General features: G+C 43.6%; 2 long non-coding RNA genes across 4 annotated transcripts in view; one reads left to right on the top strand and one right to left on the bottom strand.

Moving 5' to 3' along the window:
* The window catches only part of LOC127066381 (uncharacterized), a 576,444-nt gene that overhangs the window by 395,583 nt on the left and 155,328 nt on the right, over positions 1–25,533 (top strand). The window lies entirely within an intron of this gene.
* Positions 1–25,533, bottom strand: part of LOC127066383 (uncharacterized) — a 73,513-nt gene that overhangs the window by 31,532 nt on the left and 16,448 nt on the right. For both annotated transcript variants that reach the window (XR_007782378.1, XR_007782377.1), the window contains one exon: positions 19,620–19,771. This is a non-coding gene — a long non-coding RNA (uncharacterized LOC127066383). The remainder of the gene's footprint in view (positions 1–19,619; positions 19,772–25,533) is intronic.

Below are 25,533 nucleotides of genomic sequence, written 5' to 3'. Positions count from 1 at the left end.
CTACCGATGTTTACAGAGCACATGTCGTGAATGTCGATGACTCCCGTGCTTACCCTTTGCATGCCGTTATTAGAGATCCGTTTGATCTATCGCTTCTCTTACAGCAGTTTTCTTTTCTAATCGTACAAATTGATTTACTTTTCTTTCCAAACGGATTAAAATGTTATACATACATACGTCTTCTCGTATATCCGTTCTACTTCTAATTATAACCGACGAATAAATAAATTACACTTTAACCTCACCTCCTAGTCATCTCGGGTGATCTCTATTTTCTTGATTTAAATATCCCCGTTCCTCGTTAGTTCCTCGTTGATTCTCATATTCGTTTAAATGATAAAAATGTATAAATGTGCGGAAACGTTTTGTACCTTTCGATAAAATATAAGGAGAAGAAGGAAAAATATTTTCTATGAACGAATAGTTAAGAGAAACGCGTGGCTCGTACATCATAACAACGCGTCAAGACGTTACACTTGCAACCACTTGTCCGTACCACGTGCAGGTAGGAACATCGGGTAAGCGGTTAATCGAATGACGTATCGTGAAGCCGGATTCAACAAGTTCCGTATCTACCGTCGGTTAGTTCTCCGGGAGATATAAGGATCCTAGTCTGAAGATTCATAGTGAGCGGTTAGTTAGTTTCTAAATCATTTGCCAACTACATCGTACTCGAGCGAATTCCTCGCGTCATGAGAGATAACGTTTCCGTAAAGTATTCCTAGCTTCTTGCGCGTTACCGCTGCCGTAGCTACCGCACGACGTATGAGAGATGGATATAGAGGAAGAGAGATAGAGAGAGAGAGAGAGAGAGAGAGAGAGAGAAATCGATTTATCCGATTAGTTTTTGTATGTTCTACCCGCTAGAACTCTAATAAACTGGTTATAATAATTCTTATCTTATTTCAAATTTTATTAGCCTTAGGACGCAGCCTTCCTCGGAGTTACAATATTGAAGAGAGAATCCCAGTCACACCTTTCTCCCGGGAATTCTCAACGTGTTTACGACGAAAAATTCTGTGGGCGCGTAGTCCGACTCGATAATCTATCGCGCGTAAAAAGAAGGATTAAGCGAGGACCGCGAACAAGGAAGAGAGAGAGAGAGAGAAAGCTTGAATATGTCAAAAAATGATGTTAAATGCGCGAGTAGAAAAAAAAGAGAAATTTTTATGCTCGATCTTTCATTATAATCGTATGATAAAATATTATCGATCTGAAGAACATTAAGGTTACGTGGTTCTTTGTGTAACTTTAATAAGCTTAACTAGTTATACACAGTATTTATTTCTGATAGAATCTTTGAAAATTCGTCCGAAAGATTTATCGGACGAACGCGTAAAGAAGGAATCTCGAAAGGCTCGTTACAATTCACGTTAAATACGCATGTCCCGTTAGCATGTACAAAGTCAGATGAGGGACTAAGCATAAAGAAGAGGCTTAAACTCAGCTTCGATAATCCGTGTGCCTCCTCAAAATTAAATAACGTCGACGTGTGCGAGACACTCGGGACGGTAGCGACGTTTCTCTCTCGTCTCTTCTCTTCTTTCTCTTTATACACCGACTACATACATCGTCCAACGTTTTCCCGTATTTACGAGAGGACTGCGTTTTGGCGAATCCCCATGGCCGTCGAGGCCTTCGGTGGACATAAATTTCGAGAACGGACAGACTCGTTAAGGTCAAAGTAAAGAACGCGTGCTTGGGATTCAGCAGGATTCGTCTCTCTACCTCTCTTTATCTTTCCTCCCCTCTCACTTTCTCTCTCTTGGGATCGTTAAGAGTGTCCGAATTTTACAACGGGCTCTCTACTGTCTACGACTCCAAAGTAAATTAAAATTTAAGCTTTTACTGCTTCGCAATACTAAAGCTCGACGTTATAATTATTGGCCTCGTGTTATCTATATTAAAAAGGAAATTAAAAGGAATAAAGAAAAAGAATACAGAAAAAAAAGAAATAAAAAACAGATAAAAAAGAAATTAAAACTTTCGTTTAATCATCGTCCTCGTAAAAGGACGACCGGCATGTCGCTGTTAATATTTCTATGAAACAATGAAAGAAAAAATAAATTATTAAAAAATTGTTGGTATTCTCTACGTCAATATCGATGTCTTACAAAGGGAAGCGCTCAGGCACAGCACGTGTCGCGTAAAACCGAGCTTTTCATTGGTCCAAAAGGTAGCGTGCCATCGGATTATGGAAATAGCCGAACTCACGAGCTGCGCCTTCTCCTTCATCTCGTTCCTTGCTTTCTTTTCTCCATGGACTGGGCCCTAACTCGGCTCTTTATTATTGTAATGCCCAAAGTTACGGCAGTGCCGTCTTGCGCCAGGCTCCCTGATATAAGGTTTAATTTATGAAAATAATATGAAATAGGAGCCGGCATGGCTCCCATAGCATTGCGGAACGTTAGAGTTCGAAAGGAGGCAGGGCCCTTAGCATTTACCGAATTTCTTCTTCCTCTCCACCCGCCCTCCTCTCTTTCCTTTCTTCGTCCTTGCTACCGGTCTTCGACGGATTAATAAATCGACGTGATGTAGCCTGCGTGGTCAACCAAAGCACGTTCTTTCGTTCCTAAAAAAGCATTCTTTACAAGAAAAAACGTAGGAAGGTAGGTACGGCAAATTTTTGTATGGAAGAATTTTTCTTTTTTTCTTTTTTGATTTTTTTCTCCTCTCCTCCTTTTTCTCATCGTTCCAACGAAAACCATCTTCTCAAGTCGTTTTACGGAGGAGAATCTCGTTTTCTCGAGCACACACGATCACGCCTTCGATCGGAAGCTGCGAAGCCTCGAGCGAGGAACTGCGACTCATCTCGATTAGGTCTACAACCTTCGACAACGATCACGTGGGAATCGTAACGAGCGCGGCTCGCGGGAGGTCGTTAACTGCGTACACGAGTGAAAGGTGTTAGATCTAATCGTGGAAGATTACCGCGAAAATTACACTCCATTACACCGAGAAAATCCGCACCGACGAACCGTTAAATCGCCTGTCAATGCCTTCACGGAATTTTCTTGACTCTTCGCGTTTCTCCTTTCGCGTTTTCTCATCGAGAAACAAATTGCTTAGATTATCGCTAAAAGAAAACCCGTTGCGTTTCTCTTCGCATAAATCGTAATCCTTTCTTATACAAATCATATATCTCTTTCTGAAAATATCTAAGTTAAAATTAGATCCGTCTGCAGCTCGCGTAATTAGTATTAAATTCGAGATTACGTCTACTTGCGTTTCTAGAAATAACTTCGTCCCATTTATTTTCTGTCTCAGAAACAAGGAGTTAAGCTCGTCTCGGTGAGTGTTCAAAGGAATGCATCAGAGGTCAAAGGATATATGCGAGAACTCGTATACGCAGGCATTAGAAAACCAAAGAGAGCGAGAATGAATATTATTTTTTATTCTTAACATACTTTTTCTCTCTATTTCTCTTCATTCTCGCAAAAGTCTTTTTTTCTCCATTCTCAATAGTTCTCTTGCGGTTTTACTTCTCATCGATGCCTTCTCTTTTCTCTCGTTATCGTTTTTCCCATCATATGATCCGAGGATTTCTTTCATTACGGGGATCAATTTTCTACATGATAAATTGAGTATCGGAATTTTTATTAAATTCTCTCGTTGGTGTACGAACAGGGAAAAACATTCGGTATTGACGAGGTAGGTATTACGTGCTCGCTTCGATTTTTATGAGAACAAATAGAGGTACCTTTAAATTAAGCGTCCTTCGTTTATAAACAATAACCGTTTTATTCTTTCGTATCGAAGAATATGATTGGTCAAAGATAAATAAGTAGAAAGAGAAATATCTAGTTTTACAGTATGGAGAAGAGATAAGGCATTTGTAAAAAAGAAAGGAACTAATAATCGTGCCTGGTGCACCTGATTTATTAGTTTAACGAGCACGTAGCAGCAAAAATCCGACCACTTGCCCGAGAGTAAACCGACCGCGCGCGAACAAATGTTTGGGTTGCCAAACAGGCAAGTTAAATTTTCGAATGGCTGGTTATATCTGTTCGAAAAAGAGAGAACGTGCAAGAGACGAGTACCATCGATGGTTGACTAACAAAAAAAAAAAAATCACAGAAGGGACAGCAACGTATTCGGTCATCTGTAGGGGGAGAGGGGTCAAGGGAAAAAGAGAGCGAGAGAGAGAGAGAGAGAAAGAGAGGGAAAGAGAGAGAGAAAAAGAGAAGAATGATAAGAGAGAAAAGAACGAATGGAAGAACAGAGGGAGTGGAGAGCTAGACGGCAAATAAAACATATTGATGTTTGCAATTAAATCGCCCAGACAATGGACAAATACCGATTTGCTCTTGTGGCCTGCACAGTTCGATTTAATAAATATCCACCTATTAATTTTCCCTCTATCTCTCTCTCTCTTTCTCTCATCGTTCTACCTTTGCTCGCTTCTTCTCTACCAACCTCAAACTCTTTTCCAGTTTCGTACTCTTCCTCTTTTTTTTTCCTCCAGCAAACTCTCGCTTCGAACTATTTTATTCCCGTTAACCTCACGTATTTATCCGCGCGTTTATTTTGTGCTTGTTACGCGCGTTGTGGCTGCACGCTTTACGCAAATTGCGGGATAACCCGTCGCTTCTGACGCTCGTTTGCATTTCATTAACTTTACCTTCGACCGATCCTCTTTTGCGCGCATCCTCCTCTATCTCCACCACCTCATTTTCATCCTCTTCAGCCTACTCTCCGTTTTTGTTCTCGTTAAACGTAGTCGCGAGAATGATGAAAATCGTTCATTCTCTTCTAACGATACGGAGAGAAAAGACTCGATCGATCTATCCCACTTGGGGTATCTAAAAGTTACGTTGGAAAAGAGAAAGAAGCAAAAAGAGAGAGAGAGAAAGAGTAGCATAAGCCACAAGTCGCATAAGGCGCAAAGAAGCGTACCAAGGGTGGAGAGGAGGGAAAAAGTGTAGAATAGCCGAGTCGTCGAGCCGAAAGAAGCCCTTCTCCAACGTTCCTCCTACCGTTCTCGGCGTGCAACCGATACCCGTTTTCCCTTCACAGAGTTTTACTTACTCGCGGTGCACCTTCCCTCTTTCTCCACCTATCTACCTCTCTTTTTGCTCTCTATCTTTCTCGTTCACTCTTTCTTTCTCTTTAGGCACGCTCTTTCCACACGTTACCACCGTGGGTTTCACGCAGTGTAGTGGATGCACATGCACCAGGACACCCTTTCTCTTTTTTTTTTATAAAAGGGTGTACGTTGCCTTACGTGTAAAGCAGATACGCGTAATAGCGTTACCTCTCTCTCTCTCTCTTTCTCTTTATTTTTTTTTCTTTCTCTTTTTGCACGTTTGACACCCTTCTCGAAGACCTTCAGCTTTCTTTCTATCTTTTTCTTTCGTAAAAATCCGTATTATCCCAGAGAACGTTTCCCTCGTTTAATGCAACGAAAAGTGACATTTTCGAGACACCTCTCCTTTCATTTCTTTCCTCTTCTTTTCTACGTTATTGTGGAATTTCTTATCGTATACAAAAAGCAACAACGATCGAAAGCCTCCCTGCTAGTAATGTCTGCTATATTAAACTTTTCTTCTTTTTTTTTTCTATATCGTCGCAGAGCGGCCCTTCTCTTTTTTTTTCTCACGACAAAACGTTGGAATTCCATGAAATGGTTGGTATTGGTCATATATTCGTCTCTATCAAGAAACTAGGAATAATATATTCCCAATTTTTGCATATCTTTGCATAATCACGATTTCGATGTAGCCCGCGTCTTGGCAGGCGGCTTTCACCTTGCTCGAACTAGCTGGAGAAGTGTTTAGACGCTTTTAGCATTAAGAAGTTAACATAATTGAATATAAACTATCGACGACGACGTTTACAAGATTCTCGAAATGGAAGTCGAAACACGATTGGACCTTAAAGAATGTGATCGGCGATACGTCGCTTCTGGATTCCAAGAAGTTGTTTCTTCTTTCGCTATCGGATCGTCTGTTAGAAGAATGAAATAAAAAAAACAATTTCAATTACGGAAAAGATTACTTTCCTTTTCACGAGAACATTTTACATCCATAGATATAACGAATAAAAAAGTAAGAAGAAAAAGAAACAAGATCTTTCTACAAAAGAATAAATTTGTTCCCATAAATGACAAAATCCAAGCGCGTAAGAATTATAAAAGAAGAAAACATTTACTCGCGAAAACTCTCACCGACCAACAAAAGTACTTTAACTCTCGACGAAACATTTTCGTGCATGATTATTCACATAAATCAAGAAATAATTCGCTGTTCTGCACCGCACAGCTCCATTTCGCATACATTACACGCTTTACTGTATTAAGAAGACCCGAAGCCCCGCGAGCGACGATATATTATCTATACCACTTCTGGTGGATGATATCTTTGCGTGTAATAAGGCATCTAACGTTCCGAAACTCGGTAAGGTAGCTTTAAAAAAAAAAGAAAGAAATATTTTACGAATTGAAAGAATTTAGTTCGAATTTCGAAGTCGAAGTACGACTTTTAACCTACTCTACCTATAAAAGAGGTTGATGTTCGAAAACTGAACGTATAAAATAGTGAAAATCCTGGGGAAACTCTGTGTTATATGCGAAAGCAGCGAACTCATCGACTCGGTGATCGTCAAATTATGCTAATCGCCGTATGCGAGAGCGATACGGGCCGTTTTGGGCGAGCCACGCTCGTAACCATTCGTCTCCGGGCCGAGCCCTTTTGGACTACCGCGTACGAGAGCGTGCGTAATGCACGAAGGGCCATTCCATTTGGGAGACAGCGATGGTTACGGTGATGGAGATGGTAGTGGTGGTAGCGGGATGCTCGTTTGCCCGAATACGGCATGGACTTCTGTGCTCTCCTATCGGGTCCCTTCCGGTCAGGGTCAAGGTTCGCTCGCGTGCACGTGTTCGATATTATTTCGCGCCCTCCCAGCCTCGGCTCACTGCGTATATCTGATCGACTCTGCTTCTGATTACTCCCCGAAATCCCTCGGAGAGTATTTAATTAAATGTCCGCCCTAGCGGCGCAACTGAAAATTAATATTCTAATAGATTAATTGAATTAATGGCCTGTCCGATGAGCCGATGATATCGTGCTCTCGTAATTTTCGATACGTAACGATATGCGTTGCGTTATTGTTCGATCGTTAGAAAATGTAATGTAAATGTTTCGTGGGAATACGATTAACTATTAAAAAAGAAACCTTCTTCGGGTCGATAATCGTTACGTCGAAATAAATACGAGAGTACCGTAGAATCTTTTAGCGAGTACTTACGACAAGCATGAGTAAAAGAGCTATTTCGGAAATTAATCGTCTCGAAGGTCCCGTAATATTCGACGCGTAAAGGTGTACCCTGATAAAACCTTTTCGCATGTGATTCACGTTTCTTTTAAACTCGGTGTCTTCTTTCTCGTAGCCTACGAACACGGGAGTTTTATTTTCTTCCTCAACTTTCTCTAGATATTTTTTATCTCTCTCCCTCTCTCTTCCTCCATTTACCTTTCTTTCTCGTTTTCAACGAGAAGAGAGGAAAGAAGAAATGGGGAAAAGAAGCAAAGTATACTTTCACTTTACGCGCACGAGCGAACGATAATTCGAGCGTGACTACCGGATAAATGTGTATAGGAAGACGCGATTCCGGTAACAAGTTTGCAGTTTAACGACACGAATCGTCGATCGACTTACGTTCAACCCCTTCCACAATCTTCGAATCCTTTGCCTCGAATACAAAAGAGCCATGAGGACGAGGCTCGACGACGCATAACTTCTTATACGAGCGATAACGTTGTTCTTTCTCTTTTTATCCCTCTCCCTCTCTGTCGATTTTCCAAAGGGTGCCTCCATTTTTATGGTGTCTCACGGGAAACGACGATGACTACAACGACCGTAAGAGTCAGAAATGCTGACGCGTAGACATTTCGCGAATAAAGAGGGAGAGAAAGAAATAATTCGTGAAGAGTAGTCCGTCGGTGGACCAAGTCGCCTCGATGGCGACGAATCGTCGCGTTCAACGAACATGAATAATTCAGTGATATTTTAACGACTGTCGATCGTTCGCTTCGACACCGATCATCGCTCACTTTCTATAGTATATACAACTACGAACCGCACGCTCGACTCCTTCGGCAAAGAAATAACGAGGCTTTATAATGAGTGGATTAAGTTATGAGCCTTTGGATAATCGTAGCGTAACTATTATCGTGACGTTGATTAGTGGAGTCTAGTTACATCGCGACGTTAAATCTTCCGATAGTGTCGAACGGAAGGGGAAAAATAGAGAGAAGATCGAGGATAGCGTGATTCATCGTAGAATAACTTGGATAATCGTGATCCAAAGTGATTTCAGTTTCCTCCTTTTTTTTGGGAGGCTGACGAGACTCGACTCGTGTGATTCGTCCGAACGTTTTATCATCGCGTCCAATCCTCTTCTCGTTTATGAAGAAGGCTCGCAGGTGCGTGCGAGGACTCGAATCCGGCGTGCATCCGGTCGTGTCATTAAAGCGTGAATTTATCGTCTTTCACGTATACATGACTACGACGTAAGTACTTACACATATGTTCGTAGATACTTATACGCACACTAATGCCTAACGAAAAGTATCTACATCGATGTGAAGCACGCGCGAGCACAGAAAACACGTCCAAAGAGTACGTTCGATCTTGCCGTGGGTGGACACCGATATTTGAGTGATTTAGAAGCACTTTGCCCGGTAACAACCCGACGTCGCAACGTAGGTATATTGCATATATTGGACGCATATGCATATCGAGAGACTCTACGAATAGGTACCGCCAAATAACGAACGCGTTCTCTCTACGTTTTACGATCTTTCTCTTTCTCTTTTATTTCTATCTCTCTGCACTGTTGCTGGTAGCAACATCGATAGGTGATTATTTGTCGGGAAAGAGCGAGGGAGAGAGAAAGAGACTGCATATTCATTCCGATGAAGTACGACCTCGTTTTCGACAATTGGATACGACCCGATAAAGTATATTTTTTTCTTCCGTTACGGATACAAAATATAGAAATAGGTATGCACTAAATCTTCGTGGTAGGTCTCTAGCGACTTATCTCCCCTATCTTTCCTTTCCTCTTTCCTTTTCCTTCTCTTTTTTTCCGATATACCCACTCAAAAATTACATCGACGAGACACTTCATTGACGACGTAAAAAATTCTCGTGCAAGTAAAAGATAACTTAAAACGAGTCGCTTAATTCCTCGAACAACTTCACTTCTGGCGACTTCTCTCTATCTCGTTCGAGTACCGTTATAAGTACCTACCTATCGTGGAATTAATGAGAATTGAAATTTTTATTTTTCGAAAGTAGGAAAAGAAACAGAAAGGAGAGGAAAAAAGAAGGAAAGAGAGGAAGAGAGCTTGGTAGGTGGCGACCTCGCACAGTCTCGACGCCAAGCAACATCTGTCAAGGAGTTCTCGGCGCAAGAAAGATACAGGAAAGTATGTGGTCGCTCTCGAAGAGAGGCACACGAGATCGAGAGAGAGAGAGAGAGAAGGAGAGAAAGAAAGAGATAGGCAGGCCGGATAGGAAAGGTGTGGGCCAGACTAGGTAGAGAGGGGTAAGGGCATCTAGTAAATACCTGTACTAGCCAAGCAGGTCCACTCGGAGCAGCGAGCCTTCTTCTCCTCCTCTTTCTACTTGTGCTGCTCCTCTTCTTCATTCTCCTCCCCCTCCACCTCCTCCTCGACCTCTTCCTCGTCCTCATCCTCCTCCTCATCCTCCTTCACTGCCACCTCCTTCTCCTTCCCTCCTTTCTCCACCTCTTTCTTCCACCTTCGACTCTTACCGTTACAAGACGCTGCACGATGCGCGAGGACGAACCCGTGCCGGAGGTTATTCACTCCTCGTTTTCCTCCTTTTCCGTGTGGCCAAGTTAAAAAAATGACGTAACTGCTAAGTAGGATTCGACGTATGAACGTCGAGCTCCTCTCTCGAATATAATAACCGGGAAAGGTGTCGCAAGAGTCTTCACAAGCATAACGCTCTTGCCTGTCTCGCGCGCGCTCTCGAAAACAAGCCTGCTCTTAGGAGCGTATAATTTTGATAATGAATCATAAGCAGTATAGTGCCCCTATACGTATACACGTCGCGAGGGAAAGAGAGGCGAACGAAATTATATGATTCGATCGTATACATCATCGCGATACGGGCAAGTAGAAACGTAGAAAAAGAGCTTGAACTCCCTTAAGGTTGCTCCTGTGTAATCACGGGAGAAAACAATACTACTCTCTCTCTCTCTTATTCTTTTATCTAAACACGTAGTAGATTATTACGAGCGAGCGTAAATGATATAGACGTATATATGTATGTACATTGCAAGCATCAGACGGTTCCAAGAATTAAAGATCGATCGATCGATCAATCGGTCGTCGTAAAAAAAAACAGTGCTTTTAGCGAAAGCAGACTTTTCTTCCATTCCAACGATTAGATGTACTTCTGTCTGGCTTTTACTTATCGATCGACGAATTAGACCCTTCCCTCTGTTTGCGAACTATGTCGTGGTATTCACGAAACACGAGGTCGTCGAGCGAAACGCAATGTGACAGCGACACGATTTTCTCGCGCGTTACGTAACCCATCGTTCTTCTAGACGACGACGGCCACGATCTCGCGTGGCTAAAACACAATTATTTATGTCTATCCAGCTAACGCGTACGTTTACACGGCCGTATTTGAGGGCACGCGTGCTCGCGCGAGCACACATACCGTATATAGGGGTTACACTGAAAGAGAACTTAACTAACCTACCGTACTGGAAATATAGAAGCTCGGTGCTCTCCGGCGTTTGCTGCCGTTGCTACGTTCCTTGGTGTCACTCGTTCTAGCGTATAACGAGCCAACGTACAGAGTCGAGTACGACGGGCTGAAATCGTGCACCGTACCCACTCTTTCTCTCTCTCTCTCTCTCTCTCTCTCTCTCTCTCTCTTTCTACTATAAGGGTTGCGCGCTCTTTCGTACGTTCGTACACGTTCGAACGTATGCGTGTATAACCATTGTTACGCAGAGTGAGTACGTACGCATGCACGCGAAGGAACCGGTTGAGAGTCGAGCGGAGGGTGAAATAGGCTCTCGTCCAACGCCAGGGGTGTCGCTAACAAGACACGTACCTCTCCTCCCCCACCGTAAAAGGGTTGTACCTATGAGAAGCAGCAAATACACGACGGCTATGACGACCACGACCATGACTACGTCAACGACAACGAAAAGCATATATCTATATACGTACATCTATAAGCAGTAGATTCGTACTCGCTACCACCATCATCAACAACGTAGACCTCGACAGTCATTCACTAATGACTTATTAGCAGTCGTGCGTTGCTTAACGACGCGACAGGATTACTCCCCGTGTATTGTGACTGACTCTCCTGCTCCGTTTTTCCCCCACCCTCTTCAGTGACGCACTGCGTTTCGAACAGTATGCGTACGCTTCTTTTCTCTACTTTTCCTTCATCCCTCCTTCTTTTTTCTTCTTCTTCTTTTCCCTCGTTTATTTTTATTCTCTACGATGCACACATTTTCTCACACTACTCGTACGTTTCCGCACAGATAAATACAGGAACGCGAGCATCGTTCTGCATATGTCTCTTTCTCTTTTCTTCTTTTCCTCTATTTTTTCTTTCTCTTTTTTTATTCCCTTGCATTCTTTCTCCCGCATCGTCGCCAATGCCGCGGGGGAGGTTACAAGAAATGCTTATTCCTCGCATCCATTAAGAAAATTAATGATTTTTAATTTTTACTCTCGTGGATTTCTCTCCCTTGTTATTCTCTCTCTCTCTCTCTCTCTCTGTCTTTTTTCTCCCTATTCTAAACACACGGAATCTCGTTAAGCTTCTTGAGCTCGAGATGCTTAACCCGGTCCTCCTCATGAATTTTTTCCTAGGTCTTATCCGAACATACATAGAATACATGCGTATCCAGGGCAGAAAAACTTTAAAGTTTGTCGATGCGTTAATTTGAATGCTCGAGATTTCGCAACGAGTTGAGTAAAATATAAGAGAGGTTCGTATGAAATACATGTAGAGATATATATATATATTTTGTGAACATACTTAGACAAATTTGGTATTATTACGATGGAAGCTAAAAAAGCGTTCAATAGCTTTTCCCAACGTGCTGAGATTATCGGATAAAGAAGGCTTTCGTACGCGTGGAAAATATTCTAAATATTTCAAGCGTTCCGCGGATTAATAGTATTATTCTGACGAAGAGAAGATGAGAGAAAAATAGAAAACGAGAAAGACTCGTACGACCGACATATTTCAAATTATACATTTTAATTCCTCTTAACGCTTTCGCATGTATCTTCGTTCTCCATAAAATTAATGACATACGATCTAATCGGTTCTCGGAGCGATTTATAAAAATTGCCTTTCACTTCGTATTTCTTGAACATAGATAAACAATCATAAGATAAAGAGGAAGGAGTAAAAATCTAAATACTTCGACTAATATCGATTAGTTTACAAATTTCTAGAATGAACTCCGCAGAACGTCCTATCGATCGATCGTTTTGTGAATCATTACGGTATCGATTGCAATCATGACAGCGCCTGTGAAAGAAGGAAGAGGAATATAGATTCTTATAAAACCTGTATGTATAGTTCTCTCTCTCTCTCTCTCTCTCTCTCTCTCTCTCTCTCTCTCCGTATGTAGATTTATATGTGTATTTCTATTTACGTCGCTCGATCGATATTGCCAAGGATTTACCTAATTACAAACGCGTTTTGCCTCGCGTGCTTCGACATTCCTCGCGTGACAATTAACGATTTGTAGCCACTAATGTTTGGATTAGATTAACGGTTTTGATCGAGTGCGAAGAAGGTATCCCGATCTTATTTTTTCCTTCTTCTCTTCTTAACTAAGTTTCTTTTTTAATCGCTTCACGTCACCATCGAACGATTTGAATAATTCGATACGTCAACGTGCTTCTGGTTTATCATATCTAGACGCTCTTATATGACGAATCAGATATTCTACGCGTCGTCACGGAAACTTCTAATCCGAAAAAGACAGAGACAAGAACGTGCCCATCGAGATCTATTCACTTTTGATGACGTCCGAGCGACTAGTGATTCTTATCGTCTAGCTTCCGTAACAGCTTTAATGGCGTCAGTCTTTCCCTTCGAATTCCGGTTCTAACTCGAAGCTCGTGTTTGTTTCTATATCTCTTTACGGTCAAGTACTATCCGGAATGGGATTTCGACTTTTATATTCAATGTCGAGTCCTTGGATCTCATCATACATTAATTACTTTACTCGACAATTTTTAATTGAACAAAATTACTCCTAATTACACGCTTACCATGACGAAGCAAAAAGAAGACGATCCGATCGTGTGTGTAAGATCGAAAGGAATCTCAATATTCGGTATTTATCACTTTCTTTATCTCTCTCACGCATGTGTATGCCTACTTTCTCGTCTAATTATACGTACATTCGATCGCATGACATTCGCAAGTGAACAGCTTATATGACGATCAATTAATATTAATTAAAATGGAACAAGCGAAATATTATTATTTCCGTTTTCTTAATAGCGTTCTCTTCTTACCTGGGCCATATCCTGATCAGAAATCGTGTAGACTTTCCAAAGGATGCGGCTTTCACGTTACTCGTTGTCAACACTTAAGTCGAAGATTTCTAAAGATTATAATCGTTCGAATTCCTTTAAAGATCGTAAAACATCTACGTTAATATAATGAAAAGAGGAAAGATTAAAAATGATATCGTAGATAGAAAGCGAGAGTACGACGTATATATAAATACGTACGTATCCTTCGGCGATAAGATTCGAACTGCCGGCTTGAGGTGAAATAAATAAAAACCGTATTGTTTACGATCGAAAACAAAGGTCATAGATGTCGTCGTAAGTTACGAAGACGGTATGGAATAGCGAGATACGTTATTGCTTCCGTAATAAAGATACTTCGATAACATTGAGATCGTACTGCTTTTACAAAGGGAGGAAGAAATCTTTTTAAAAAATGTATAAACAGGCGTCGACGTCGAGTCAACGGACGTATTCGCGAGAAAGGCGACAATTCACGCGAGGTGTAAATTTTACGGTTACCGACACCAAGCTCAGCTAATAAAAGGTGTGCTCGCCGTGACAAATCTATTTAAATGCGATAGGGAAAAACGATGATCGTAAAATCAACGCGTACGCTTGCAAATCAAAAGCGTAAGGTATTTATACACACGGCATCTGCGAATAATCCGTACGTAATCTTTAACGCTATGTCAATTCGACATGTTCGCGCTCGTTAAATTCATAGCTAATCTCTCGAACGACATTCGCGTAAAACAGATGCACGTAATTCCTCTATACGGGAACTAATTTTTCAACGAAAAATAATAAAAGCTAAAAGGTAGAAAAATAAGAAACGAGGTGCACTCAAACTTAGCAATACGCCCACATATTCGTCGCTTATCAACGATATTACGAGACACATAACGGACGTTTCCCGTTACCGAGCAACCATTTTTACGATACATAAAACGCAACATCTCTGCCTTTTCACACGACGTTTACACCCGCGATATCTTAGGTATTTCTTTTTTTTCCTTTTTGTCCTTTTATTATATTCTTAGAGAATTTTTCAGTAAGTAGCTTTACTTTCGATATTAATGCTCGTACATATCTTCGCCAAAATTCAAGACTCGCATGATCGCGTACTTTCGCAATATGGAGAAAAACGACGTCGGTAAACGTAAAGCGTTCTTCGACCTCGCATTTTTCCAACAACCGGTCGATCTAGTCTCCGAGGAGCGAGTTTAACGGACCAACGACCTACGACCAACGTGTCTCTCCCCCGCTTTGCTAGCAATTAACAATAAGTAAAACTAATGGTTCTCTCGGTTTATCTCAAATGCCAACTACTTCTCGCGATTTGTCGTACTTGCGGTTACGTTCGAATCGGATTTCAACCTTTTTATCTCCAAAATCGCGAAAGATTCTCGACCATATCACAAGGATCTTTCCGGTAGCTGGCATCAGGGCCTGGCGAGACGGACTCTTGTCCTCGTCTCGACAGAAAGAGAGAAAGAGGGAGAGAGAGAAAGAGAGAAAAAGCGGAAACATGGGATACAATTCCCAGGCTCGTTATCATGATATACACTTCGTAAGGCCAGTCCACGATCCGAGAGAGTTCACTCGTGCCGTTCTAAATGCAGGAGTGGACCACCAGTGTTGGCGTGCCACATGGCCACCGTACTTTGCGCGACAGAAGGCCTTATAACCCAGCATACGCGCACGCGCACAGTCACGCACACGAGGAAGACGATCTCTCGTTGAAGAGAAAGAAGAAGAAGAGCGCGTTAACGTATACCAGACTCTGCTCCTCGTTGCTTCAAAAAGAGGGCGTGTTCAAGAACATACTTTAATTATCGACTCTTCGTTTTCTTATCTTTCGTGTTGCACTATTATGAGTACACGGGCAAATTTTCTTCGTAAATGCGAGCTGTCGTGTCTTGAAAAAATGAAAGAAAATGAGAGCGAAAGAGACAACAAATTTCTACATGCATTAGTGACGCTTTCGAAAACGTGGGCGCTCGTTTTACTGATCTCTCTCTCTCTCTCTCTCTCTCTCTCTGTCTTCCTCTTTCTTTCGAGAGAAGAATTTAAACACTAATAGTCGGATAAGAGTCTTATTAGAAGGCTCGCTCTTTTCTTCCGCGCGGACGTAAATCTCTTCGCGTAAATTGCGTGTAATCGGGCAAATTAGTGCGACGTAATGCACGGAGGAAAGCCGAACGTTAATACGCAACGGAACGTGAAACCATCTTCGTGAACGGTCTACGATCGAGATGACACGTACTTTAAGCTAATATCAAACGAATAAAATGGGATTAATGAGATACGAATGAGTACGGATGGCGAAAGCGTGATCTTCTGAAAGTGAAATAGTTTGACAAGAAGAAGCTCGATTATTATTTTATTTTTATTTTCTTTTTTTCTTTTTACTATTCACGTTCCTCTTGTTAGAAAGGCCTGACCGTAATTACCGTCACCAAGTCGCACACGTCGTCACGAGGCTTTCCTCGAAGCATGTAAAGTAATCAAGAAGCGTAGGAGGGAAAAATAAAAGGAACGAAATATAATTTCTCTGGGGATTTCTCGGTGCATTTCCTTGCCCATCCCTTTCTGTCTCTTTCTCTTTTTCTCTCTTTCGAGATATCCTTGGAGCATATTACGCGGCACGTATACCATGCGTGAGGAACGCAAAAGTGCGTAGGCTTCGCATATTTATTTTAATGAGTTCTCCTCTCTTATATCACGGCGGGTCGAACAAACGCGCTCACGCACTTTTCGCATTTCCGCCTTCTTCTTCGGGAGTCGCGCGGCCAACGTTCCGCGACGAGCATCGCCAATGTCGCCAACGTCGTCGTCGTCGTGACGACGATGGAAATCCTACTTTTTTTCCGACCCCTCTGCATCGTTCACGAGGGGCGTTATACCTGCCTGCGTACGCATATAAGTGCACGTACGACCGCACGCGGGGATATACCTAAGTACGTACGTACGCACCGTGGAGGAAGAGGAGAAACTGAAGGAAAAGGAGAAAGAGGAATAGGGTGGGAAGAGGAGGGTAGCCAACGCACCCGCAGGGATCAATGCACCGTCAGGGTGCACCGCCCTGCCGAGTGCTCGTGCGCATCGTCTATGCATCTTCGCATGCAACCGGAGCACCGTTTCATCCTCGTCAACCCCTTTTTCCTCCCTTCCACCTCCGTCGCCCCTTTTTTCCACCCTTTCTGCGTGAGCATCCCTCCTCTTTCTTTATTTCTCTCTTTCTCTCCGCTGCCTGCGCGCACTGCCCTAGACTCCCTCTCGTCCTAGCCACCCTCCGCCTCTTCTTCTTCCTCTTCGCACTTCTACGATCGTGCAAACCCTACCCTACCCTAAGAATAATCCCTTTCCGCGCGCTATATCGCGCGATCTATATATCTAGGAGAAAGAAGAGAGGAGGGCTCGCACCACCAATACCAACTCAAGACCGAGCCTCCCCTCCTTAGAGGGAGGTGAAGCACCACCACCGTTGGTCTCTCTCGTATACGTGTGTACACGTTCGCAACTTCAACCCTTCGTGCGCGAGCAACCGGGAAAAGGGTCGCTGGGTGGTCTAGATTTTTTTCAAGTGCCTTCCTGCTGGAACTCGACGCGGTTGCCATGCCGTAGGTGCGAGAAGGAGAGAGAGAGAGAGAACGAGGGTCCGTCCTCCATCTCTCGGAGCTTCTCTCTGCCGCTACTTCTGCCTCTACTACCTCCATTTTTTTCTCTCTTCCGACGCGAGGAAGCTCTAATCGAGACGCCTTGTGCCCTGCTTTTTACCCTCCCGATGGGCACCTACGCGTCTTGCATCTGGTTTGCTTTCGGTTACGAGTCACTCCTTCCCTTCGTTACTCTCGGCCCTCCAACGATGAAATTAAAGGAACATCTATACGCCAGAGGTCCCGATTTCCAGAGAAGTGGACGGCTTCGTCGAGGAAGGTAGGAAAGATAGTAAGATCGGATAGGGGGAAAAAGTAGTAAGGAAATCTAGGAGAGACGACGTTTGGTAAATCTTGTCGCGGTGAATAGCTTGGCCGAAGTATAAAAGAGAGCCGAGGCGAGGAGGCAGAGGGAAGGGCTTATCGACGTTCGTCATCGAGCGCGCGAGGCAAATAAGGTAGAAAACGGTGAGTGCGCTCTCTCTCTCTCTCTCGGTCTCTCTTTCCTATGGCGTCCATCAGGAAATCGCGACGGACGGGCACGTACTTCTTGGCCTGCACTTCATCCTTCGTCTCGTCGTCGTACTCGTTGCGCGCTCGCCGCGCCGAGAAATCCTAACGACTCCCACAGTCCTCTTTCGATCCTCCTCACGTTATCGAGACTCCTCTCTTTCCTCTTCTTGTTCTTCCTTCTCCTCCTTCGCTTCCTTTTTCTTCTTCTCTTCCTCTTCCTCTTTTGCCGGCACGGCTTGCTCGGCACTCGTCGTAATTCCGTTTAGAATCGTGCACTCCGAACGCGGAGAGATCCGCACCGCGAGATTCACCTCGTACCACGACGTGGTCTAGAAAAGATCTCGTTGGATGTATGCAACTACAACGAGCCACCAAGGACGAACGTTTGAGTTTATCTTTCGTTCTGGTGACAGCAACGGGTAGTAGATGCTAGACGGAAGAGAAAACTAGTAGTAGTGCCGCTAGTAGGAACATCGAACTTATCGGCTATACTCGTCCCATAAGCCTGTACAAGTATGCGTGCACTTACCTACACACACACGCCTCGGTGTATTCCAATTTATTGCGAACGCTCGTCACCGAGAAGCCGCCACTCTTACTCGCGACTCTGGTTGCTGGTCTCTGGAAGAGGAGAAGCACCGAGACCACCTGAGGTGCGTCTCCATCCTGCGCTTCCTCTTCATCCCTCTCTTTTCCTCGTGACCGTGCCGCTACTACTTTATACCTTCTCTCGATTCGGTGCTACTCCATGACGTCCGCGCATAAGGACGAAGAAGGAAGAAGAAACGTCGGCGATCCGTCCTCCGACCACTTGGACGTTTCTCCTCCACCCCCTTTACAACGAAGAACGAGGACCCGACGCTTTCTCTCTTCCTCTGTCTCTTTATTGGTAACGTGCGTAGAAAATCGTCATAGGAAACGATACCAATTGTATTCGATCGAACATTGAAATAAAGCGAACCGATTGAATTACGAAGATTTTTCTCTTCTTCGATGTCCTCGTAATATACACACTGTGCTACAAAATGTGACCGTCGATTCGTATGTCGCATTAATTCCGTGCCATGTCGGGGCCGCGCATAAACGCGCGCGATATCGTATATGCATAAGAAATCTTGTAATGGATTATATCTGTAAATATGACGTGGTACCTACGGTTCGCGCAGCCTCTCGCCAACAGTCAGGAAGAATGCTTTTCGATTCTCATGCGGTGTCGACGTAGGAGCGGCAAATCTCTGTTGGCTTTTCGACGAACGAACGAACGAAGGAACGAACGAAGAAGGACAACGAAGACGAAGACGACGACAACGAGAACGACGACGAGAACGACGACGACGACGACGACGACGACGACGACGACGACGACGACGACGAGAGCGGTGAAACGACGAGATGACGAGAAAGAGCCGATGCGAGTGAAGAAGTGGAGGAATGAGGAGGAGGGGTGGGACGTAGGCAGAATGGTATATCAAACTGGATGGCTTCCATCCTTATTCCGTATTCGGATGCGCATTCGATTAACATACAGTTGCACCGGGGCCACATTGCGCTATCCATCCTACTCCCTTTTCGCATTCTCTTCTCGTGAACGCGAGCGCGCGTGTGAGAGAAAGAGAGAGAGAGAGAGAGAGAGAGAGAACTACTGCATCTTTCCTCGTGTGTATATACGTACGCGAGAGAAGGAAAGAAGAGAAGAAAAAGAAGATGAAGAAAATGATGACGAAAGAGAAAGAGAAAGAAAGAGAGAGAGAGAGGTGCGTGTAGCGGGCCAGTCAGAGTGTATATACAGTCGACAGGAGTATAATAATGTTTGCGCGACTATGCAATGCGCTCGCGTTTCAAATCGACTCGAGTGGGCATTGATCTTTGATCTTGAAGCAAAGGCATGCTTACTTACCGCATTCTCTTTTGCTGCCGTTTCACCCCTCCTCCTCCTCCTCCTCCTCCTCCTCTTTCTCCACCTTTTCGTCGCTCGCATCTTCCAACCGACTCGACGAGCCTTTCGACGACAGCCTCCTTCTTCTTCTCGTCTCTCTCCTTCTCGTTTTCCTGCTCGACAAAGTCCTTACCCTTTACTTTCTATCGAGAATCTTTCTCGCGCGCCAAAATTTAAACGTAAAAGAGAAATAAAATCGACGCCGTTTCAAATTTTATCGCTTGCGAACTCATTAAAGTGTTCGAATGCTCGATAGCCTGATACAGAAACTAAAATGGTTTTACCATTTACGCGTAATAAAAAGGAAATTACGTATAAGAAGGAAAGTATTAACTTATCGAGAAAACGTAAATATTCGTACGTTTATCGTATTATTGCAAGGGTAGTAAAATAAGTTTACCCAAAGTTATGTCTAACGCAGGCTCGAACTAAAGTTTCCTTTCGTTTCCTTTTGTTACAGGTAAGTCGCATCGATTTCAAAGGCAAATGATAGTCAAGAAAGTTACACCTACCCCGATAAAAGACTCTACTATAAATGACGTATGTAAAACTTATCTCCCATTCTGATGGTTCCGTTCAATCTCAATTTGTAAACTATCCATAGTGCTGTTTATACGCTCGATCGAACCATTTGGTCGTCACGAAAAAAGACGAAAGAAGAGAAGGGGCATTAATCCCGCATCGAACCACTAAATCCCAGTAGCTGAACGATCTCTCGTATAACGCCATCATATAATTCCCCATTACATGAGATCGTAGGGAATGGAGATCCTCGTGGTCCAATACGACTAGAAGCGGATACTAACAACGTACTCGAGTGGAAATTTACCGACAGCAGGGTCCCTGCGCGCGAAATTCAAAACAGAGTCGTAAAACGAAGTGGTTCGGTCCGGTCCGGTCTTGGTGGCATTTTACGGGTCTCCAGCGTCGGTAATCCGTATCTTTATCGACTTTTATCCGAACGACGATCGTCTTTCGTGGGATATGTTGTTCTCTCCGTTCTCTAGCGTTTTATTATTTCAACTCGTTCCTCTTTACTACATTCTTTTCCACCTTCACGAAATTCCTCCTCTCGTTCTACGTCTTCGAAAGCGCATACACTATTATCGCAGCTATTTTCTTTAATTCGATTGTTATTTCGCTTTCTCTTTTCATAAAGCAAAAATGAAAACGCTTCTAAGAATGATTGTGCCACGAATGAGAGGCAACATATCACACGGGAGAATAAATTGGAATCAAATTACCTTGAACGTCCGTGGGATCGCGGAAGGTCATCGAGATCGACGAGGCGCGAACGATCTATCGCAGTGATCGATTGATCGATCGATCAAGAATATCAAGCCTTGTGGCCATCTGCTCTTTCCTCTATTAACGCGTCCACTGCTAGAAGGAAGGGAACGAAGGGAAAGGGAAGGAAGGGAGAGTACTCTTTCCCGGAAGATCTTGATCGTCACGTAGACCGGATAAATCGATTTGTGCTCGATTACCTACCGATCCGTAACAACGGGATAACACCAACGTGTTTATTCGAGGAGAAAGAAGTATTCCGAACTGTGCGCCGATCAACCAGCGATAAGAACACATTGTAATTGCAGTTCCGCGTAAAACGATGGAATCGCGAAACTTCCCACACGAAGCTTAGAAATGTTCCGTTCCGTTTCCTTTCGTTCCGTCCCATCCCCTTTCCGTAACGTTCCGTTCCGTTCCGGTCGTGCGTGCGTGTACGCTCGGACGTTTCGATCCGATTGATCCAAACGAGAAGACAGCGGAGACGAACGTGCTTGCACGCGGAAAATCGATCATAATCGCCGGGCGACTATGCGCGATGTTTGCTCTTTCTACAGCTACCGACCGAAGGGTGCTTTGGTAAAAAGATCCGAGCGAGTCGCTCGGTGGTACGTGGAAAGGTGCATCGTACGCATACGTATGCACCTTTCTCAGGGCGTATGCTCGTCGCGGATGGGCACTAAATTAAGGCAAAAGAAAAAGAGATCTCAGACGTGGAATGAGGAGAGAAAAGATAGAGAGAGAGAGAGAGAGAGAGAGAGAAAGGGAGAAGAACGCCGAAGCAGCAACGCGCATGCATAGCTCGGGCGACACGCATCGATCAATCATTCGCTAATTATGCTCGCGATTTCTTTCTTTCTTCGGAGAGAACTCCGACGTCACGAGGCCATTGACCCCCTCCTTCTTTCTCTTTCTTTCTTTCTTTCTTTCTTTCTCTCTTCTTGAATGCTGCCGGATCGAACAGAACGGAAACGAGCACGAGCTCGTGTCCTCCTCGTTGAATCTCCTCTCGCGTGTCCTCGAGGCCTTTCGAACCGGAGCCCTCCACAATTCGGAGGAAGGGGTAGAGAATGGAGAAGTTAGGAAGAAAAAGACAAAGACGGACGAGCTTCGAGAAGAAGCAGAAGAAAAGGGAGAAAAAGGGAAGGGGAAAAAAGAGAGCTAGTCGGCTCGGATCGAAGACGTATTAAATGAAATTAAGCAATTAACCATTTAACCGAATTAACACACCGTAGATCTTACCCTTGTACTTGCGGATACGAACTGAAGAGAAGAATGTTGGTTGAACATACGAAAAGGTGGTTAGCATGAATTCTCTCTCTCTCTCTCTCTCTCTCTTTCTTCTCCTTTTACCTTCTTTTCCCTTACGCTTCGATCCAATAAGCATTGCTTCGTTAATTAATTAAGCTCGCGTTTCGAATCCGACTCGTCGTCGATCTGTTCGTTCTTCTTTTCTCTTCCTTCTTAGCTTCGACGATCGGTCGACGGTTGAAAAAACTTGGCGGCTGATCGGTATCCCGAGACTCTCTTTCTTTTCTGCTTTCTTCTCTCTTTCTCAATCTTTCCTTGAATATTTCGCGGATCGTGACGCGTACGCGCCTTCATCGTCTGCCCGTTTTCTTTGGCACGTATCGAGTCGCATGCTGTTCCTGGCGCCAGGATGTACGCGATTTAATTAAGCGATCGACGAAGAGAAGTACGAAAGGTAGAGATAGAGATAGAGAGAAAGAGTGAGAGCGTGCTTCGAGACTTCGTGCTTGGATTCCGTCGATATCCCTCACCGCGATTGAAGATAGTTCGACCTTTCGAATTTCCATCGACTCTCAAGAACCGAACGATCGATTTGTTTTAACTTCATTTCAATGTACGCGTTTCGTTTAATTCGATACATCGAAGCGGCCGATCAAACGAGGCAAAAACCCAGTGTGTCACATTACAAAATCAACCTACGAATGACGGATAACATTTATATAACAGTCCCGTTATTTTGTTAATCAATTCGCTTAAATAAGACAATGAACGTACAAACTTCCTATTGTACATTCGAACTGACGATAAATTTAAACAATACGGATTATAAAAAATCGCGAATACGATTTCTAAAGTCCGAATACTTATCGTAAAAGAGAGGTCGTTAAGGGTGATTTTCAAGTACTGAAATTCACCGATTTGCCGAATTTATGATCACGTAATTCTGTTTTGTCGCCCACGTGACGGTATTCTCGTGCACACCGGTACTCCTTCGTGGTGACGCGAGAAAGACCAATGTAATACATTATCTCGTGAAATAACCGCGGCACGACAGTAATGACCGGCTGTAAAGTAATTAACGGTAGTAATAAACATAGTCGAGCGCACTCAACGCGGCTACTACTCGTTACACCATCTCTTTCTCTATGTATATATATATATATATATATATATATATGTATGTATATATGCGTACATATATAAGTATGTATATATACCTATCATTCCCTTTCCCTTCCTTTTCTTTCTATCTATATGTCGAGAACCTACAGAGGGAAAGTATCGTGAACTATGCGAACAAAGACGCCCTTACGACCTTTTAGTTTCTTTCGTTTTTTCCTTTTCTCCTTTTCATCGTTTACGAAGGTACTATCTTAGCCTTCGGAGGACGACGAGTCTAGTCAGAAAAATCAACTATCATCGTTCACGCGCGACGTCTTAATTCGTTTACACGAAAGACGTGTTTCACGCCTTATCGTGGACGAGACTATTAATAACGCCAAGGAATTTAATTTGTCATCGATAGCATCGACGTTGAGCGGCGGTTAGGCGATTGCCGTTAGGATATCGATTAAATTTAACTACGTATGTACATACGTAATACTGCTTACGCCTGTGTCGCGTGTTCACGCGCTTGTAAATATCTTTCTTCGTTCTCTTCCTCGGCTTGTGATTGTATTATCCTATTGGTACTCGAAGATTGTCCGTTAATATGTAAAAGAAATTTAATGATAAAAAAGTAAAAAAAATAAACTAGAAGAATTCGAAGAAATGATTCGATGAGATAGCTCGATAAAAACATTAGTCAGTCCTTTCATCGATACGATCGTTCTGTCATTATAAAGATATATTCTGACAAATTAATCCGATCGAAAGACGATTCTTCGCTAACACTAACTAACGAAACTTTCATCTTGACATTTCTTATAAATCTGGGACAAGTTAAAAACTCAGTCGATCTGTCTGTTCTCGATGAAAAATAATCGAATTCATTAAGAATCTCGAATAGAACAAAATTCTAAAGGTGTGTGTCTTTTATCAATCAAATGAACTCACATTGTCACCTTAAGAAACCTCGTCTGCATACTTCGGATATATTGTTATAAAGGAAAACGCATTGGACGTGTTCACCACGCAAGAAGTATTCGAAGCAAACTGACTATAATAGAATATCCACATAGGAAGAGACCGTACTTGAGATCGTAGCGTTGAAAAATCGACTTTGCTCCTTCACGTCATGTAGGGAGAGACACACGGAGTGAGAGAAAAAGAGAGAGGGAGGGAGGGAGAGAGAGAGAGAGAGAGAGAGAGAGAACTCGTTCGGTGATCTCTCTCGGATGGTGTCACTATCGATATTTACTCAGGAATTTATCGTCGAGCGTAGATCAAACCGGTGAAAGGTATATCGCGTGGGCACAAGAGGAGAGCCAAAGCGAGAGAGGCTATCTCACAAACGTGCGCGCTCGCGCGAGCTCGGCCACAAGCATGAAAACCTTGTCCCTCGCATCGTCCGGGCATTTGCCTAATCCGGTTTGACAGAGAAGTGACACCGTGTTGTGACGGGGCGAGACGTTCTCGTCCGCTCGATCGTGAATTCTATCCGCTGCTGCCGCCGCCATCGGTTCTCTTTCTCTTCTCTTTCCCTCTTTCCTTACCTTTCTCTCTCGCACCTCCTATGTAAGTCGATCTATTTCTTATAATAGGACAGCAGTCGAGCTTCCCTTCCGCGCGACTCAACTCGCGTGTTTGCCAACGCGCTCAGGTATCTTCCAGATAGAAGAGGAAAAAGGTCCAACTACCTGTTCGAGCTACCGAAGACGAGAAAGAATCATTCCTTCTTTCTCTCCCTTTCTATCGTCGTTTTACTTACTCTTCTCTACTTCTTGGCGTTGTCGCGTTCCGCACTCGGCATCGCGTTCCTCTTCAAGACGAAGATCTCGAAATCTTCCGGCGGTTTAACTGCCTTCGAGCGACGATCTTCTTCTCTCCGCCTCTCTTACCGTTGCTTCCAGATAAGAATCGAAAGGATAAGCAGGTTCCTCCAGCGCATTGTGCGCGCTCGCTCGGCCGTGCGTAATTTTCTATTTCACGGACGCGCTCGATCCATCGGACCGTCTTTAAATATATTTCCCCTGTGCGTTCCTTTTTTCTTTCTTTCTGTCTTTCTTTCTCTACTTATCTTTTTCCTTACATCGCCGTCCTCTTATACCCCTAGTTCATACCCATATCCGCTAATGAGAAGAGAAGCACCTCGGCATCTTCCAAGTCATTGTCAAATTCGCCGCGTATTTATCTCACTCTTTTCTCTCTCTCTTTCTCTCTTTCCTGATCGTTCTTC

Source organism: Vespula vulgaris, chromosome 9, assembly GCF_905475345.1.
Source record: "Vespula vulgaris chromosome 9, iyVesVulg1.1, whole genome shotgun sequence".
Classification (NCBI taxonomy): Eukaryota; Metazoa; Arthropoda; class Insecta; order Hymenoptera; family Vespidae; genus Vespula; species Vespula vulgaris.
The sequence above is the reverse complement of the archived record's forward strand: the minus strand, read 5'-3'. Positions and strand labels throughout refer to the sequence as shown.